The sequence below is a fragment of the Lissotriton vulgaris genome, chromosome 7 (assembly GCF_964263255.1).
Source record: "Lissotriton vulgaris chromosome 7, aLisVul1.2, whole genome shotgun sequence".
NCBI classification, from domain to species: Eukaryota; Metazoa; Chordata; class Amphibia; order Caudata; family Salamandridae; genus Lissotriton; species Lissotriton vulgaris.
In genome coordinates, this window is record NC_141695.1 from 548,515,693 (window position 1) to 548,535,041 (window position 19,349).

At 46.3% G+C, this 19,349-nt stretch overlaps 1 protein-coding gene across 2 annotated transcripts in view; it reads left to right on the forward strand.

Moving 5' to 3' along the window:
- The window catches only part of PIK3R6 (phosphoinositide-3-kinase regulatory subunit 6), a 688,429-nt gene that overhangs the window by 186,907 nt on the left and 482,173 nt on the right, over positions 1–19,349 (forward strand). For both annotated transcript variants that reach the window (XM_086930633.1, XM_086930634.1), the window contains exon 2: positions 8,154–8,259. The gene's annotated coding sequence lies outside the window, so the exon portion shown is untranslated. The remainder of the gene's footprint in view (positions 1–8,153; positions 8,260–19,349) is intronic.

The following is a 19,349-nucleotide window of genomic DNA, read 5'->3' on the forward strand; positions in this document are numbered from 1 at the left end:
CGACATGCTAACTGACCAGAATACCATGTGTCTGTTTGCGAGCATATCCCCCCACAAATGCAACGCCACTACTATGGGGAACAGCTCTAGGAAAGTGACGTTATGGGTCAAACCTTGTTGTATCCATTCTTCTGGCCAATGCTGCATGCACCACTTAGGCCCCAGAATTGCTCCAAAACCAATACTCCCTGCTGCATCAGTGAACAGCTCGAGGTCGGCATTTGAGGTGCTGGCTGCCCGCCACAACACCGTGCCATTGAATTCCTGCAAGAAACACTTCCAAATCAACAAGTCCTTCCTCACGTCAGCTGAGAGTCTGACTCTGTGGTGCTTTGCACGAAGTCCAGACATAGCCCTTGCTATACCCCTGGAGAAAGCCCTGCCCATTGGTATGACCCTCAAAGCGAAGTTCAGTTGCCCTAACAGGACTTGTAACTGGTGTAAAGTAACTTTCTTTGCTTTTAAGCAGTTATCAATTGCAACCTTGAAGGCATCTACTTTTGTTCTCGGCAACCTGCACACACCTGCTCTGGTATCGATTTCAATGCCCAAAAATGTCAAACATGTAGTATGGCCTTCTGTTTTTTCCAGTGCCAATGGTACCCCCAGCGCTGCAGCCAGGTGCTGGAAGCCCAGCAGGGCCTTCCTGCATGACTGAGAACGCTTAGGGCCCATGAATAGAAAGTCATCTAAGTAGTGTACCACAGCATGGGATCTGTCTGAGGTCAGGAATTGCTCCACCGCCCATTCTAAGAACCTGGCAAAAGTCTCGAACTGCGCAAGCAATAGAGCATCCCATGGGCATGCACAGATCTATGAAATAATTGTAATTGAAAGTGAAACCCAAGAACTTGGTATCATCTGGGTGGACAGGAAGTAGCCTAAACGCTGACTCAATATCGGCCTTGGCCATCAAGGCTCCTTCACCCAAAGCCTGTAGTTTTTCAATTGCTGTGTCAAACGTTGTATAGCGCACCGTGCACAGTTCTGGATCCAGCTTATCATTGACAGATACCCTGGGGGGCTTGATAGATTATGTATAAGCCGGAATTTACCCTCCTCCTTTTTAAAAACTAAACCCAGGGGTGAGCAGACCAGATCAGGATTAGGGAGATTTTCGAAAGGACCCGCGACCCGCCCCAAAGCAACTTCTTTCATGATCTTGTTTTGCGCTGCCTCCATATTCTGGAGCACTGAACTTTGATTGCGAGGCGGGACATTAGTGGGGGAAGCTGTGGACGGGATGCGGAAACCAAATGTAAAACCATTAAGCAGGAACTGAGCCTCCTCTAGTTTGTCATACTTACTAAGGAGGTGTGTCAAAACATGACGTTTAATGGGAGTTGGGAGCCTTGTCGGATGTTTTAGGTGGTTTCCCTTTTGGAATGGTATGGGCGGACTGCTCATTTGTGTTTCCTGTTTCCTTGAAACATCTGATTTCTGGGTGAGATGTTCCCCCACAGTATGAACAACAGTGCTTGAACCTACACGAGATCCCCCTGGTACACTCATTTTTGTTAAACTGCCAGCAGGCCTGTTTTTTATCACCGACCCCTTTGTCACTCCGAAAGGACGGACTCTGAGTAGGGGGACTAGTCTTAGACGTTGAAGGAGAAGAATAAAACACTGTGTGCCATAGATTGATTTCTCGTTGATCCCATGCTATCCCTGGGTGGACTGCTTTCATTTGTCTGAACTTGTTATCATATTTTAACCATCCCAGGCCTGGAAACTCAGCTGCCGCACCATGTATCAAGGATATGTAACTCATCATTTGAGGACCCAGCCCGGGGTATTTTTCCAGCATAACTGCGGCATAAATGGCAAATCCCGTGATCCAATTCTTCATGGACCAATCTACCCATGCCTTTTTTTGGTTGTATTCGCCTTCTTTCCCTCCTCTGGCTTTCCCTGAGGCCACTCCTGCATTAATGAGATCGAACACATCCACGTATTCACCCCTAAGTATCTTTTATTTTATATTTGCGGGTACGTGCCAGGTGATCCCCGTAGATGGCGATAAGGTCATTGAGGTTGAACCGAACATTAACGGGCTATATGCTAACATTGGGTGACCTGCCGACTGCACCCCAGCCCCCCCTTGTATCTGGATATTAGGTGACACAGACAAATCAACAGCGGTGTTAGCTGTTGGGGCCTGTGGTGGACACCCTAAATTCGGGTAGGCGTTCATCATTATAGGCCCCCCACTTGCCGGGTATGTCGTGGTGGGGATCATCGAGTTTACTGGGCCATTACCGATTGCCTGACCATGTGAACCATATAACTGCATCCCCGGTAATTGCGCCACTCCTCCGGATTGTACCCAAACTTGCGACACTCCGCTACCCGGTTGTGCCACTACTGGCGGTAAAGTAATCTGAGAGCAGGGCGCCTCCGCATTAGCGACGAGAGCCCCCCCTTCTTGTGCTGTCTTAGCAGTAACATGCTGTCCCTCAAGGGCGTCCTTGTCCTTATCTGTAACCGAGCTCAAATCCATTGTCTCTAGCACCTCCTTCTCACCTGGTGATGCTGGTTGGGGCTCGGCCACCCTGAGCCGCTTGTCCTTCACCGCCTCTTTAAGCTTTTCCGGCGTACGCCGCGTTCTCTTGCCTCTCCCTCTTTCCTCTTGTGAATTCGCGTCGGCTCTAGCCCCTTCTTGCATAGTCTTTAGCGCCCAATCCACGCCTTTTTCTTTTGTGAACTCCAGAAGCTCTGTAAGAGCGAGGTAATCATCTCTCTTGGCTGGGGGCTCTTTGACCTTCTGTGCCCTTTTCGGCGGCATTCTGCACTTAAAGAAAAAAGGCGTTAGTACCACTTAATTGCCACATGCATTCGGATTATCCACCCATCACCTATGCTAAAATGTAATCCTTCCCGGGAGCTCACTGCCCTGCGCGCTCCGTAATTACCGCTGTGCCCCGAGGCCTCAAATAACATAATGAACTGGGTATTCCTCGCTTAAACAGGGATAGTGATGCTCCATCACCAAACAACCCTTGCCCCACATGCTTGCACTACAGGAAAACAACTCGCACGCCATATCGCATGCCTAACACTACTACCATAACAACGCATCACACTGCGAGGCCCGCTAACCGTATTCCAGAGTCGGATTGACCCTCGCTAAACCACGGTCCACGCGACGGTTCTACGATGACTTCTTCCAGCTACGTCCGACTCCTAGCCGGTCAGCAGACAAAGAGGGGGACTGCTTCCGGGGCGTTACTATGACGCGCTTCCTTTGGTCCCCCCTTACTTTCACTTCCGGGTCGGATGTCCCGGAAGCGACTCCTTGATGGTCGGCCCTTTGGCTGCCACTAACGGCGCCACGCCCTTAAGGGGGGTGGCGCCTTACATTGTCAGTGCAGCTTCTAAAATGGAGAGAGTGAATGCGTTACGTCACCATCAGATGCTGCCGGACTTCCGTTCTTATGAGAAGCTGAATATGGACTTGGATGAACACCGGTTTTTGTTTTTAACCTCGTTTTGAGCTTTTGATTGCTGCAAGGAGAAGCCAATAAAGATAGTTGCGCATAGTTATGCATAATAATAACCTTCGGTCTTGCCATAAAATGTACTGTTGTCTATGCGTATACTTTTCTGCTTTCCATAAGGGTCTAATGGAATACAACTGCCAGATTTTTTGGTTGCTTATGTGTAACATTCTATGGTTTTAGTGTGCGTATGAGTGACATTTTACTGGCAAATGTGTGCCTCTTTTAGTGGCACTTTGACATCAGTAAATCAAAGAAATTATCGGTATTTGGGTACCTGTCTGTGAGTTTACTGTTATTGTATCCAGTTAACTAGCACAAGAATGAACGCGTGCTACTTAACCGGATACAATAACAGCTTTGCTGTCTTAATTTTCTTGTCGTACTTTTTTACGTTTATAATATGTTTTTGTTTTTTGCATTTATTGGTAAGATTACTAACTTGTAATAAACCCCTAAACTTTAATGACTAGTTCCTGGTTCTTATTGTGTGACCAAATGGGTTACACAAACTTTAAATTGTTTATTTGAATATCGACTCCCTTTTGCCTCTGTCAACCAAAAAGATATATCAGCTAGGAAATGGCAGCAGCTTCCTGCGTGCTCCCATCACTCATAAGTACACTGAAACCATGGAAATATTACACAGAACTATTGCATTGCTGCCAAGTTTTCAAATTGCTTTCATGATTAAACTAGATATTAGTATACACACGTTCATGAGTCTCTAGTTTTCTACAGTGAATACGCTCCAGGGATACATTTGAATGCTTCACTCCATGTTGATAAAGTTACAGCACACAAAGCATATAGTGTTAAGTGATATGAAGTATTGCATCTCAACCAGCTCTGACGCCAACCTCGCCAACTCCGAACACCTTCACTTCCAGATCCACATCGACCCCAAGACCACACTCGGAGGCACCCTCCTCTACAGACCACCAGGACCCCGCGCAAAATTCAGTGAAGACATCACGGACTTCATCACTCCACACGCACTCCCCTCCAAAGACTACATCCTTCTGGGAGATCTCAACTTTCACCTTGAAAAGATCAACGACCGCAACACCACCACCCTCTTGGACAACCTCGCCAACCTCGGACTCAAACAACTGGTCACTTCCCCCACCCACATCGCAGGTCACACACTCGACCCCATCTTCACCTCCAGCAACCATGTCTCCTTCAGCCACACTACGGATCTCCTCTGGACTGACCACAGCTGCGTTCACTTCACCTACAACAAGCCGAAACTCATCAACCACCCCCAACCAACTCTGCAAAGAAACTGGAACAAAATCACCATCGACCAGATCTCCTCATCGCTCCTCCTAAACACCCCAGCCCACTCTTCTAACCCAGACCAAGCCGCCGCCAACTTCACCCTATGGTTATCCAACACCGCCGACACCTTAGCACCACTGAAAAAACGTCAAAACAAACCTGGCAGCAAGAAGGCCTCATGGTTCAACAATGATCTTAAGAAGTCCAAGAAACTCTGCCGCTCCCTCGAAAAGGCCTGGAAAAAAGACCCAACCACTAGCACCAAGGACGCCTTCAAAATCGCCACCCGCACACACCACCAACTAATCCGAAAGGCCAAGAAAACAGCATTCAAGGATCGACTTGATAACAACGCCCACAACAGCAAGGAACTTTTCAACATCGTCAAGGAATTTACCAATCCCTCGGCCAACTCCAACGACATCACCCCCTCTCAAGCCCTCTGCGACTCCCTAGCCTCATTCTTCCACAACAAAATTGCAGACATCCACAACAGCTTCGACAACCAACCCGGAGACCAACCCACCCAACCATATGCTGAACATTCTCCCCCCTTGAACACCCTCAACGACTGGAACCCAATCTCCACTGAGGACACCACCCGCCTGATGAACTCCATCCACTCAGGATCCCCCACAGACCCATGTCCTCACCACATCTTCAACAAAGCAGACTCAGTCATAGCACCGCACCTCCGAGATGTCATCAACTGCTCCTTCAACTCCGCCACCTTCCCTGAAAGCTGGAAACACGCTGAACTCACCGCCCTTCTGAAAAAACCCACAGCGGACCCCACCGAACTCAAAAATTACCGCCCCATCTCGCTCCTTCCATTCCCAGCCAAAGTAATCGAGAAAGCTGTCAACAACCAGCTCGCCGCTTTCCTCGAAGCCAACAAATCCCTCGACTCCTCACAATCTGGCTTCCGAGCAAAACACAGCACTGAGACCGCCCTCATCGCAGCAACTGACGACATTCAAACCCTACTGGACAATGGAGACACAGTCGCCCTCATCCTCCTCGACCTCTCTGCAGCCTTCGACACAGTCTGCCACAGCACCCTTTTACAACGCCTCAAAAACATCGGAATTCAAGGAAAAGCACTAGAATGGATCACCTCGTTCCTCTCCGGAAGAACCCAGAGAGTCCGCCTTCCACCATTCAAGTCTGAGGCCACTGAAGTCATCTGTGGCGTACCACAAGGATCCTCACTCAGTCCCACCCTCTTCAACGTATACATGAGCCCCCTCGCGGCCATCGCACGCCAACACAACCTCAACATCATCTCCTACGCGGATGACACTCAACTGATCCTATCACTCACCAATGACCCTAGCACCGCCAAAACTAACCTACACGAAGGAATGAAAGAAGTAGCCGAATGGATGAAACACAGCCGTTTGAAACTGAACTCAGATAAAACAGAAGTCCTCATCTTAGGTACATCCCCCTCTGCATGGGACGACTCTTGGTGGCCGGAAGCCCTTGGAAAGGCACCCATCCCGACAGACCACGCACGGAACCTAGGCGTTATCCTGGACTCTTCACTCTCAATGAACAGACAAGTCAGCGCCGTATCCTCATCCTGCTTCAACATTCTCCGCATGCTCAAAAAAACATTTCGCTGGATCCCCACCGAAACCAGAAAAACAGTCACCCATGCTCTGGTCACGAGCCGACTGGACTACGGAAACACCCTCTACGCAGGTACTACCGCTAAACTCCAGAAGAAACTCAAACGAATCCAAAACGCCTCAGCCAGGATCATATTAGACATCCCGCGCAACGAACACATCTCTGGCCACTTGAAAGACCTCCACTGGCTACCCGTCAATAAGAGGATCACTTTCCGACTGCTAACCCACGCACACAAATCACTCTACGACATCGGACCAGAATGCCTCAACTCAAGACTGTCCTTCTACACCCCCTCCCGCCAACTACGTTCTTCCAGCCAAGCCCTCGCCACTGTACCTCGCATCAACAAGACCACCATGGGAGGCAGATCCTTCTCATACCTGGCTGCTAAAACATGGAACTCACTCCCCACTTACCTTCGCCTTACCCAGAACCACCTAGCATTCAGAAAGCAACTTAAAACGTGGATATTTGACAAGTAATTCCTCCTCCCCTCCCTAAGCGCCTTGAGACCCTCTGGGTATGTAGTGCGCTATATAAATTCCTTGACTTGACTTGACTTGAGTTCAGCACTCCTATTCGTGCCGGCCTGACACGGTAGGTAGCAGGGTGATATTTCATGGCTGTCCATATGTCTGTCTGCCCTCCCCCTGAGCTTGGAAAAAGCTTTTTTGAGGGCTGATCTTCCTGGAAAAAAGGTTACCTGCCTATGACGAAAGCAGGAGCCGGTTGGAATTGTAAACTAATAGGCTCACTGAGGTAGATTACCTCCTATTTTTTTTTCACCCAAAATGGCGTAGCACCTAAAAGAAATTGTTTATTGTTTTTGAACAAAAACACAAAGTGTTTTTTGAGTGTATTAAAGTTTTAAGTAAACTAATGGGTGTTAAGAAATAGGGGATTGTTTGTTGTTGGATTTTGATTGGAGGGCTTTTCTTTTCCTTTATTTCCCGCCAAATTATCAAAATTAGTTGTTGTAAAAAACCTTTGAGTCCTTTTTGAAGTAAGTAGCCTTCTAGAACCACCAAATTAGGGTTCAGATCTTCCCAATTCCGTGAGTCTGCATTGAATAACGTTAGAGATTACTTCCTGGACTCTGTGCACTTCAGAGGCCAGAAGGGCACATTTTGACCGGAATCATCTGCAAACACCTGGGAACTATTGTTTCATGTGCTGGCCTGTCTTGACTGTTCTCCTTTCTCTTGTATCACTCAGTCATTTCACTCTGCAACATTATGTTATTGTATGGTGACAAATCTCCAACTCATGAGGCATGAAGACTAGGTGAGGAAGCCGTTCTGGTTTTCAGACACTGTCTTTTTAAGAATATCAAATTGTAGCCAAAATAATTGGAAATTGACTTTAACATACGTTTTTTTAAACTTTCAAATATGATGGGTCACTTTTCAAGTACTACATAAGGCACTTGCTAGACCCTTAAACTATTGCTGTACGCTATCACTATTCACTGAGTGTAAACCACTCTCTTGATCTTATCATGAATACCAAGATTTTCTTGGTCATTCTCAGTTTGCAATGTTCTGAAGAATTTCGAGACATGACTTCCTGATAAAGTCTCCTAGGTGTGTTATAAAAGCTAGTTATTTAAAGCCTCTGCCTTTTGATCTGTATGAATAGTCTCAATATTTCTTTAACACTTTCAAGAGTAGTGCCTAATTCCATCTGAATTTTTTTTAAAGCTGTTACTTTTTCCCAATCTTTTCAAAACTGCAGGGCTATGGATGTGCTACTTCCAAAGGAGAAGAAACCGGCCACCAGTGGGTTTGATCTCTTCATCTACAATTCACCTGGTCCTTCGTTTTGATGCCTCCAACCAAATGTAAGTGATAATTTAGGAAAAAGGAATAATCACATTCTAAATAAATGTGTTATTTATTTCATGGTTTGTATGAGTGCCACCACTTCCTCCTGCTTTTGGTGGCAAAGGTATAGTAGGTATCAGGGACTGAGCTCTTGACAATGCTTATTTGAAGTCTGATCAAGGAAGGGATTGCCGTAGGAGACTGTCCATCAATGTCCGTCTGTAGTTGTTCTTGCATAGGTGTGGTTCTTTACATCTGGAATTGAGCAGAATAGGAAGGCGGGGTCTTTCGTTTTCTATGTACTTGATAAGGTCTTTCTTTTAGTGGGGAGGAAACTCCATGGACCGCAATCGAATGTGTGCAGGGGTTCTTTTGACAAAACACTTGTTTCTTCCATGGAGATGGCATAATATTGTCATGTGCAGATATCCATTAATTGTTGCTGGACATGTGAAAAGGCTATTACTTGTAGCTGGGCATGAGGCGGTTGTCCTTGCCATTAGTATATGTGTAGGTTCTAGTACACAGGATGGCCATCCAATATCCATTTAGGGTTAAAGGTACCGTAGCATGTACTAGAACAAATGTAGACACAGTTCATAAATAATTTGTTATGATTTGTTTGAAAAAAGAGTTATTTCACTTATCAATCAACCAAATTGATCATAAAATATTTACATTTTCAGACAACAGAAAAGGCACTCAGAGCATGGCGGCGACTTGCCAGGTCGCTATTAGTAGCTCCCTGACCGAGCTCTGATGACCATGCAGACGGGAAAGATAGGAGAAGAGAACCCTTCACTTGCGCGCTGTTCTGCGAGTATGCCTTGTGCAGTTTAATCAGCTTGATCATCTTCTCTATGCCCTCCGACCCTCCAAACGATGGCCTGTTAATGTGGAGCAGAAAAGTCTAAAGGCGGATCAATTATGTCTGCGGTGGCGGCGTGGACACAGGATCAAGCACGGGTCACAGTCAGCATAGAAAAAAACCCGGCATTAAAAACGCAGCTTTCACTCCTCACCTCACTGATTGGAATCGCGGTCCTACGGCTCCTGAACGGTATCCGCTCACCTGCAGCTGCTTTCAGCCGGCATCAGAAGGAAAACACACAGGACGTCTCCGCTACCGTAATGGCTCCCAAGAATGCAGCAGTCAACGCATCGGCGGCGGCGGCGGCTAAAACCAGAGCAGCAAAACAGGCCCTCCGTGATCAGGAGGTTATGAATAAACGAAGAGCAGCTGGCCACGGCAACACGGAGAATAATTCAGCGGGGGATCCGAAGAACTGACTCTAACCCCAAAGACAGCGGGGAAGTCTACCACAGCTCTGCCCTCCGTAATTGATATGCTTCGACGTGTCCCAGGTCTTACAGCACAGCAAAAAAACACACCGAATGCTTTGCCTGCTCCATCGTTAAACTCACCAAACACGGACCAACAGACTGGAGCACTCGCATCGGAATGTTTGGAGAGACCTGTGCCTGATAATTCTCCCGGGGTTGTGTTGGAATGCCCTGACTCATCCGGCTTATCTGCAACGACGGGGCTGGAGGCTTTGAATTGTACTGCAACAGGGGATCTCCCGGAGGTGCAAGTCGGCGAAGGTATGTCCCTCGGGGTTGGTGGCAATGTGACTTTAAAATTAACCCCAAACGCACCAAAGACACCTGTAATACATACTTTACCAGTCTTAAATAACACACAGGAACCGAATGTCCCCCTTATTAGGGATACCGAAACCAGGGTCGTTGGGCTAGATAAGGAGGCACCTATTTCCACTTTAATGGTGGAAGACGCCAGAGGCGAGAATTGCAGTACAAATGTCCAGAACTCTGAGGAAATAATGCGCCAGGTGTCCAGAGAAGAGAGTACAACTGAAACAGTGATTAATCACAAAAAAAGGATACTCTCAGGAATACACTGCAGGACAAAGCAACTGAAGCCATAGAAGTAGAAACAATTAAGACAGATAGGGAACTTACTGACCCTACAGACTTCTACTCCTTCTCAGAGGATGTTAGTTGGTCCGGGGATACAGAGTGGGAGCTTGAAGATCTGGATGATGACGACGACGCAGAGTCAGTTATTAGCACGGAAAGTGATCAAGACTTACGTGCTAAGGCACCTCGTGAGAGGCGGAAAACAGTTTTGAAGAAGAAAAGGGGAGGACATCACGGTGCAAACTATCTGGTGTGGGACTATACACCAACGAACCACGGACTGAGCCAAAGTCAGGTGCATCCACCCCAACCATCCCGAGTATCTCACTCTCTCCAATTAGAATCAGCGGAGCAACCAGAACAACCTGGGGCCACACTAACTCAAGTCATGGATACAGTACTTCAGGCCATCGCATCACATCGAGAAGAAACATCTAAAGATGGACGCAAAGCACGGGCTGTATTGCAAAAAGTACAAGGTGTTGTTCGTAAGCTCACTAAAACTGTAGGCACATTCAATGACCGTATAAATGAGATGGAAGAACGTATAGTCTCAAATGAAAATACGGTAGCCATGACTCACGAACGTGTGGAAGCTCACGAAGCGGAACTCCAGGACGTTAGATGGAAACTAGAGGACTGCGAAAATCGGCTACGCCGAAACAACCTACGCGTCCTTGGTATCCCCGAGAAAAGTGAAGGGGAGGATTGCCGCTCATACATTATACAGCTTTTCCGCGACACCCTTCCTGAACTCTCCAGCTGGGATTAGAGCTACGAAATACAACGGGCCCATAGAGTTCCATTAACAATAAAAACCACCGCAAAAACAGGGGGATACCCACGAGCAGTCCTAGTCTACTTCGGGAACTTTTCAATTCTGCAAGCTATCTCTGATAAAGTTACACCTGATAAGCGCCGCAACAGAGAATCGATTTCATACTTTGTTTTCCCCGATTTCTGCCACATTACAGTGGAAAGAAGATGGCGCCTCAGGTAGCTAATTAAGCCCTTCTTAGACAAAAAAGCGATGGCGTATCTTAACAATCCTGCCAAATTAAAAGTTATATTTGGGGGGCAAACAAAGTATTTTTCTTCAGAGATTAAGGTCAAGGAGTACCTAGAGACCCTAAAATAGTTACAATTATACTACTATTTAGATGAACTTAATTTAGTTTAGATTGAAGTAAACAACAAGGTTTGAGGGGGGTCAATAATAATGTCTAAATAATGCTCTACTGATGACTTCATCTTGATCCTATCGACCCCTTCGACTTTATTCCTTCTGTACTACTCATTACTGCATTATGGTATCAAGTCTGTATTTTCTGTATTTCTAGTATTTAATCCCTTTTTTCTCAGTTCTTTTTTTTTTCTTCTCTTTTCCTATATCTATTCATTTCTCTCTGGAACTGTGTGGTCATTAAGCGCTGGTCAGATAGCGCTAGACCATCACCACAGACTCTTACAGAGTCTAATTGCCTTATGTCTGGGTGTAAGGGGGGAGGGTTCTGTCGGGTGGTGGGTGGGGGTGGGGAACTGGGGGGGTAAAAAGGAATATAAAATGAGCAAGTCAAAGGGTACAAGTAATTTAGTAACGCACACAATAGCTGAGGTAATAAATGAGGTTCAATATATGGCAAGACGTTGTATAGAAATTAGAATCTATATACAAACAACAAAACAAATGTTCTGGCCTAACATAAGGCATGGTCTGGCGACTCGAAAAAAAATATGGGGAAGTTAACACTCGGTTGCTGGAATGTAGCAGGCCTCAACGACAGGGGGAAGAGAGCACTACTATGTCAAGCAATATATCAAAGTTCATGGGATATTATATGCTTACAGGAGACCCACATTCCAATAGGTGAAATAGATCTGTTAAAAATCCCCGGCTTTAACATTCTTGAGTCAACTACACAGACATCTAGAACTCTGGGTGTGGTCATACTAGCAAGGACTTCCCTGGGTAAACCAACGCGGAAACTGGCAGATGGACTATAGTACAGCTTAATATAGGCATTATTGTCTGCTCGATCTACGGGTCAAACCAAGACGAACCTGCCCCATTTTATGATCTAGAACTCGAGCTGGCATCCTGGACTGGCTCTCTTATATGTGGCGATTTCAATAGAACGTTGGGCCAATTACAGAGTAGATTGACACAGCGAACATACCTAGGGCGTAAACCCAAAGTATTTAGGGCAGTACAGCAATTGATGGTCACTCCTAACTTAAGAGATATCTGGAGCCTGAAAAATAAAGGTGATCCAGGATATACGTACTTTTCTTACCCCCACAATAAGTACGTACGTATCGACTATATACTGTCAACTACTGATATTGCCCTAAATGCTGTTATAACTAAAGCACCCAAGACTTTATAAAAAAAAAAAGAAAAGGCACTCAAAAATAGTAATCAAAATGGCTGATATATATATTAAGCTCAACATACTTAACATGGAATAACCGTTGGATCTGGCCATCTATGCAGCGTCACTCCCAAACCTTTTGCCTGTACCGTCCACTGTTTGCTGAATTCGTTTTGGCTGGCCTTAGGATTCTGTGCAATTAACCACTGCTAACCGGTACTAAAGTGCTTGTGCTCTCTCCTCTAAACATGGTTGAAGTGGCTTGCACCCAATTGGCATATTTACTTTACTTGCAAGTCCCCAGTAAAGTGGTACTACGTGTGCCCAGGACCTGTAAATTAAATGCTACTAATGGTCCTGCAGAATTGATTGTGCCACTCACTCAAGTATCCTTTCGAGCATGTCTCAGACCTGGCATTGCAGCCTGTGAGTGCAGTTTTAAAATGCCAATTCAATCAGAATACCTTCCTTTTTAATACATGTCAGTCACCCCTATGGTAACCCTGGACAGTACAGTAGGGTGCAATGTAATTTAAAAGTTGGGACATGTACGTTTAGGTTTTATATGTCCTGGCAGTGAGAAACTCTAAAATGTGTTATTTACTAGTGCAAGAAGAACCTCTCACATAGGATAATATTGGAGTTACCTTATTAAATTTAATAAGTAATAGTTTCCTTATGGGAGCAGGTAACTATGCATGTCTGGGGTCCTTGGAATTGTAATAAATCTTTATTCATGGTAAAATCTGACTTTAATTTACAATTTTGAAAAGGCCACTTTAAAAAAGTTGGCATTTTCCTGCCTTAGTCATTTAGTGCCTTTATCCTGCCACTGGGTCACATGACTGGGTGTAGCTTTTAGTTGGGCTTTGTGTTTTACTCCTAGATAGCCACACACAAAAAAAGCTTAGGTGTGCCTGGATGGGCCCTTACTGGCAGGATAGGAGAGTGGAGCTGGGACTAGCCCTACTTAAACTTGAACTGGTTATGTCGGGCCTCCTCACAAAGGTCTGCATACCCCTTATAGTTTGTCTGAAGCCAGGACAGGGAAGGCTGGATGCCTGGGGACTTCAAAGAGAAACCTCAAGAATCTTCCAACTTCCAGAAGAAAGGTAACAGACATAAATATTGGACCTCAGACACACCACCTCTTCAGTACACTTCTGCATCTGTGGATACTCTGCCAGGATGAAGGACTTCTGTGCTGCTGAAAAAACTGCCACTCTGTTGGACTGCTGCTCTGAAGGACTGCTGACCTGCTGCCCTCTTATCTGGGTGAGAAGGACTGGACCTGCATCTGTTGAACCCAGTACCCCAGGGTAAATCTGAGGGCTAGTTATCTAGACTCCTGACTTGAGACTCTGGGACAGACCACTTCAACAGCCTGGACCCCAACACCTGGACTCTGCCATCTGTGAGCCTACTCTGCCAAGTGGTGCAACTCCAGTCCTGTATCCTTGGAAGTCAGCCTAAGGTGCTCTGCCAGCCCCTGTGGACCCAGTGGAACTGATGAATCTCCACTCCTGTGTGGTGCAACTCCGAGCAGAACCGACACATCGCCGCTGCTGCAAATGATCCACATCTCCTTTGGAGCCCACAGCCTCTTTGGAACTGCCACTGTGGGATGCATCCTCAGTGCAGGCCCTCGCATTCTTCATCAACGGCAACCTCAACGACGACACCAGACTCTTCCTTGCAGCTCCAGAACTTCTCGGAACTGGTACATTGCCGTGACTGAGCAACGCATCATTAACGTGGGACGTTGCATTGCAATCCCTTGTCGACTGGATCCTTGATCACTTCGCAGGACCTTGCATTGCAGCCTTGCCACATCTCGAAACCGATGCATCGCTTTGACTGGGTGATACTTCTCCGATGCAGATCCTTGCAATGCTCCTCAAACCAGCATTAAACATACTCTGTTCAGCGAGCCCAATAGGTTCCCTGTAGCTGGCCCGTGCGCCATTCCGGTTGGCCTGAAACTGTGACCTTCTCCCAATCCAGCGTGACCAGATAGTCACAGTTGGCGCTTTCTGCTTTTTGGAGCAATTTTTACTAAATTTGTCAAAATTGAATATCTCCAGTTCTATTGATTTTGGATTTTTGTCATTTTGGTCTTGTTTTATACATTTTTCTAAACAAGTGTGGGATCCTTTAGTGGTGTGTTTCACAGTGTTATTCTTTGAACTGTTGCACAAATACTTTACAGATTGCATCTGTGTTAAGCCTGACTGCTCTGTGGCAAGATACCCGAGGGTTGAGTACAGATTAATTTAGAGTATGCTTGTGGCTTCACCCTCAGATGAATTGTGATTGCTGCTTGAGTAGGGGTTCAGCCCTGCTCAACCAGTAACCCAGCTTCTTACAATAACAATGTGAGGACTATATGAGTAAAAAGTGTTCAGTGCATGTTCACCTACTACAGTGGAATACACAGCAAATACAATACATCGGCCATGTAACAGATGGCCTCAAATGAGCAGGTCATCTATACCCTTCAAGACAAAGTGAAGACTTTCCTCCTCATCTGGGTACCTATCCTTCATGACGTTGACCACGAGATATGGATGTTATTGTTTTACTGTGGGAGGACTGGGCACTGCACTGTCGGCTGCCCCAGACCATGTTGCCTTACCTTGGCCCTTGTGGATGCTCACCCACTCTCTCCCTCCCTTACCCGGATTCCCCTCTGCCCCTCTCCTTCCCTTTCCCTTCCCCTTTCCTTTTCCCCTATACTCTCATCCCTTCCACCTCCCACTTCTTTTCTATTCTCGTTGTTCCACCTATATCCCCCTCCCACCCCATCCGTTCCCCCTTCTCATGCCCTGTTCTATTCCCGGCTAACCCTCTTCATTTTGATCATCATGGATGGCTTCATGGACTAGTACATCAGTCCTGGAGTTGTCCCCACGAGCCCCTGCATGCACTGGATTTGAGCGATGCGCCTATTTTGCAATGCCTCTTTTCTTCATGTATCCTTTTCTCTACCCCATTTTCTTACCCCTACTTTGTTTTAACACTTCAATAAAGAATTGTGAAACAAACAAAACCTTCTCTGAGTAGTTCAGGCGGTCTGAGATAACTAAATCCTAATAGTGTTCTCACTGGCTGTGCCAAGACATTAGCTTGATGGGAGTTTTCACATTTTCCCTGGCATTCATTTTTCTTCAATTCTGATGGAGCACTTTTGTGACGCTGATCCGCCTTGACATTTATGTAACAGCCACACATATTGGATTTTCTTTTTATTTAACTGAAGCTCTAGAACTGGAATAGATAAATCCTTCCAAACCTCAGGATTGCCATGGCTGATGAGTAGGGAGCTCCGGCTGGAGTTCCCGGGTCAGGGATCGCCTTTTCGGCGAAGTATCCCTGAAAGTGGCCCATCTCGATTCCAACACACCCAGGGAGTGGGTGGCTGCAGCACTGCGATTTCCCCAGTGCCACCTGGCTGCCGTCCCTGCCGGTAATGAAGAGGAACCGCAGATGGCATCGGCGGAGCTACGCCACCCGCCATCACTGCTGCTGACGCTGATCCACTGCCCACGGCTACCGGCACCTCCCCATACTACACACAGTGAACGCGGGCACTCTCGGAGACCCCCAGCACTTCAGCAAGCCTCGCCTAGCCCTCGCGGTGCGGGAGATCAGGGCGGAGTTGGCGGCTGGCGATTGTGCTTCTTGAGGGGTGAGTGCAGCGCTGGATGCATGGGGTCTCCACTGTCTGCTGTCACGCACCACGGGATGGTAGACGGTGAGAGGGGCACTGCTAATCACCCTGGTGTTCCCCCAGATGTTATGGTATTGACAGTTGGGGGCTCCGATAACCTGTTTCCCTCCCCCACCCCCCCCACCCCCCCCCCACCGGCCTTGAACTCTCCGGGTCAGATGCTCGCTTGCTGTGCACAAGATGGCGGAGTGCTCCTCGGCAGCTCTTGCTGTTTAACGGTGGCTCTGGCTTCCCTCCTCGTTCATGGATTTTGGCCTGAATTCGTCACTGTTCCCAGCGGGGCAGGCAACGTGTGGGACACTCTTCTATTTCGGTCTCTGTGGTTCCTATCTATTCTGAGGCTCACTCCAGTTCTTGGCTCTCCTTGTTGCAGGGGTCGTCAGCCTGATGCCCTTGCGGGGCTGTGCCTTTGCATGCAAACAGCAGACATTCTACTGCCCTCCATTGGTGCTGTGACTGCGTCCCCCCTCCGACCCCACTTAATGGAACACTGCTCTCATGGTTTTTGGGTCCTGACCTGGGTGCATCTTGCCATCTTGAGATGGTTTCCATCGATGCCCATGACCCGGGTCCGCCATTTTTTGGATTCTTGTCCTTTCCTTTGGTTCATTGGATTCCATCCTGCCGACTTTGTCATTTCTCTTTTGCTGGACTGCCTTATCTCTTTCTCCCCTCAGGTCCCCCTCTCACCAATCTTAGCCTCCGACTCTTCTCCCCCACCTACCGCACTCTACCCCTTTTGATTTTTTTGATTTCCCCGTTAACTCTGTAAATATGTGCTATATACTTGTCCAGCCTAATTGCTAGTAAAATGTAATCCTGAGCAAATCTACTATTTGTGTGTGTGTGTATGTATATATATATATATATATGTATGTGTATATATATATATATATATATATATATATAGATAACTCTAACCACTAGTATATGTAGTAGACCCTTGTACTCACTAACATTCCTATGTGATTCTTAGAGTTTATCCATTTGTATCTCTTCCTTGTGTGACTTTACAACTTGTACACTTGCAATTTTTTCTGTTTGTATCTTTTATGTATCCCAGGTAATCCTAAGTCCTTATGCATTGCAACTGGTTCTTTTGTAAAGCGCTCTGACACCTTCGGGTAATGTTCACGCTATATAAAATCGCATTAAATAAATAAATAAAATAAAAAGTAAATAGACCTAAATTCTGCATTTAACCTAGTCAATAGAGATACATTATGGCAACTCTATAGGGTATGGGGGTGAAGAATGCATTGTTGAAGGCAATTCAAAGTGTATATCGGGGACTATGAATGATAAAGCGCTATGATCAGAGAGGTGCATGCAGTTTTTAAATATTATCTGGAGTACTCCAGGGGTGCATTGTTTAATTTGTTTGTTTAGTGTTATATAGTTTGCCACTTAAGTGTGGAGAGGTAATTTTTTTAAAACATATCTTATATTTTTATGGTTCAAATCTCTTTATTAAGTTTCAAAACAAAGGAAACATAGCAGTATCATGAGCTGATATCATTCATCCGACATAGCACAGATATGAATAAACATAACCGCTCCAAGAACAATACCCCCCTCCCGTGAAACCGCAGCTAAATGATGTTGTGAGTGGTGCGGGCCCGCATGTAAACCGTGTCATATTAATCAGTACTCTTTTGGTGAGAATCAGTAGTAGTGTCTGTCAGGTGGAGAAGACGTAGATATTTGGGGCAAGTAAGTTATCAGAATTCCGAAGAGAGAGGCAATCATGGCCAGAGCTCAGCATATGAATTGACCTGTGCTAAAAGAGTCGGGTCAGCCTCTCCATCCCTAAAATGTACTAGAGATGGTGGATCCATTTCTGATAAGTGGGGATCTGAAGTGTACCCCAATGTTTTAGAATATACTGCAGGGCGCTTGCAAAGCTAATCCAATCTGCCATCCCCTTTGTGATTTGAGCGGGAAAGTGAGCACGTTGGGCAGCTCCAGAATTGTGTAGGCAGGAAATCGGGAGCTGGGTGCTGAGGTGAATGTCTGTCATTAACTAGTTTAATCCAGTAATTAGTGAGTTTCGGGCATTTCCATAGTAAGTGCAATAAGGTTCCAGGAGATCTGCAGTCGCCCCAACAGTTGGGTTTGCACATGGGATTACCCTATGTAAGCGTACCAGCATGAGATACCAGTACGTGGCTATTTTGATAGCTGTTTCAATGCTGTCCGTATTGTGTGCTGTGTGGGTTGCGGGGTTAGCTGGCACAGGCGGTCATAGTGTTCGGTGATGAGGCATCTGTCTCGGTCACCAACCAATTTTCAAAGGTGGTAAGAGCGCGTTGCGCTCCAAGATGAACTGTGGGCTGCATCAGCCAATGCTGGATGTGGTATGGCATAATCGGTGTGGAGTTGATTAAAAGGAAGGGGGCCCTCTTCATCATACAAGTGGCCTATGGACCAGCATCGCACTCGTTGCCAGTGCTGGAATGCTGTTATTTTCAGTCCTGCGGTAAAATCCACGTTTCCTTCTATTGTGTCAACGGGGAGGGAAATGAAGTGATGCCTCAGTGCTCACTCACCCGATTCCAGCCGTCTAGTGAGGTTTTGGTCAAGGGGGATAAATAGTCTCCTCAGTCGGGCACACTGGGGTTGCGGCAGAGTGATCCAGTGGGAATCAGAAGGGGTAAGAACTAAGTGGCTTACGAGTAATTAGGATTATGACTATTTCGTTTCATGAAGGAACATTGAGTTACGGGTGTTATTGTCTCTTTAGCCGGAAGACTTCCGCTTACAAGTCCCATCGGGTAAGATGCATACATAAGAACATTTTTACTAGGGTTTGAGTCTCATGAAGGATATGAATCTTCGTTGTTTTTATCATCTATACAGTGGTTACACGATTTGGGTAGAGGTCTTTTGGCTTTCTCACGCGATGTTGCTTTAAATGCAGTCACATTTGGTATCATTCCTACTAAATCTTTCCTCACTTAGGATCTCTTATCTATTCATTGCACGTCTTACATTCTGTTATTCACGTGCTAATCCTATCAGAATTATGTACACAAAACAATATGAAAACAGATGAACATTAAAC